Here is a 1,620-nt window from a genome sequence, read left to right as displayed (position 1 = left end):
GAGGTTTATATTGTAATGTGAAAAAATACTTAATATTAACACATAAAAGTAAAAATCCAAAATTAAATATTTAGTCTTACAAAACCAAATTTTAAAAAAATTATGAGGAAAAAGACAGAAGACACTATACTAACTTGCTAAGAGTGGTCACAGCAGAAAAGTGGAGTTACAGATTATTTGTGTTTTTGTTGTTGTTGTTGTTGTTATATTGTCTAGTATTTTTATTATGCTAAAAATGTGTTTTTGCTACTGTACTTTTGAAATAAAAGAAATATAAGTGACAGAATAGAAGTCCATACCATCTTTTACGTAAATCTCTACCTCTAGTTCCTAATCTAAAAGAAAGTTAAGAGCTCTCAGTCAGATGGGCCTGGAGACACTTCTGGAAGTAATATCATGATGGCTGCCCGAGGAGACCCCCAAGTTCAGTTTAAACTCATATTCATTGGTGATGGTAGAACTGGAAAAATGACATTCATGAAACAACATCTCACTGGTGAATTTGAGAAGTTTGTAGCTACCTTGGGTTTTGAGGTCCTCCCCTCATGTTCCACACCAAAAGAGGACCTGTTAAGTTCAACATGTGGGATACAGCAAGCCAGGAGAAGTTCAGCAGACTGAGAGACAGCTATTACATCCAAGCCCGGTGTGCCATTATAATGTCTAACTTGATTTTGAGAGTTACTTATAGTAATGTGCCTAACTGGAAGCACCCCCATCATGTGGTGTGGCAACAAAGTGGATATTAAGGAAGAAAAGTTAAGGCAAAATCAATTGTCTTTCACTGAAAGAAGAATCTTCAGTACTGTGACCTTTCTGCCAAAAGTACTTACAACTTTGAAAAGCCCTTCCTCTGGCTTGCTAAAAAACTAATCAGAGACTCCAACCAACTTGGAGTTTGTCACCATTCCTGCTCCTGCCCCACCAGAGGTTGTCATAGACCAGCTTTGGTAGCACTGTATGAGCACAACCTAGAGTTTTCTCAGACCACCAATCTCCCTCATGAGGATGATGGCCTGTGAGATAAGGGAGTTGGAGCCCAGTGTTGGAAGTCTAGTTTTATAGGCAATGGTCCTGTGATGTCAGTGGTGCAGTGTGTTTGCCATTTGATTATATAGCTAAGTGGAGTCTGTGCCTGATCTTTAGGATGTTGATGGAGATGAATGGGCTTTGGAGTGAATGTGGCAGTTAAAAAATGCCTTAGTTTTCTGGACCTGCCTATTTAGCTATTTTGGGATGCAGTTGTTTCCTTATTCAGTTTTAACTATAAGACTGCTGCAGCTGCATCACAATATTCAGTGGTGACACCTTGTTTGTTATTGTCATTCCCATTTCTTTTTGTTTAGAACCAGAATCAAATATCAATAAAATGAAATAAAGTAAATAGATCTTTAAAATTGACCAGACAAACTGTTTTGAGGCTTTCTGGACAATTGTGCTTAGAAAGACTATTTATAGAACCCTAAGGAACAGACTTGTCTAGGGAAGGAATTGGATTTCTTATCTTATACTATATTTACTTTTAAATTTGTACCAGAAATTAAAAAGGTGCCATTTTCATAATAGCTACATTAGGAGTTTCTGTGTGGTAATCACATAATTAAAAATCCATAGTACCAA

At 36.9% G+C, this 1,620-nt stretch overlaps 1 pseudogene; it reads left to right on the top strand.

The window, feature by feature from the left end:
• The first annotated feature begins 399 nt into the window (after positions 1 to 399).
• Positions 400 to 1,022, top strand: LOC150018878 (GTP-binding nuclear protein Ran pseudogene; annotated as a pseudogene).
• Positions 1,023 to 1,620: the final 598 nt, after the last annotated feature.

This window comes from Furipterus horrens, unplaced genomic scaffold, assembly GCF_987537825.1.
Source record: "Furipterus horrens unplaced genomic scaffold, mFurHor1.1.pri manual_scaffold_2, whole genome shotgun sequence".
Taxonomy (NCBI): domain Eukaryota; kingdom Metazoa; phylum Chordata; class Mammalia; order Chiroptera; family Furipteridae; genus Furipterus; species Furipterus horrens.
This window is presented reverse-complemented; position numbering and strand designations above follow the sequence as displayed.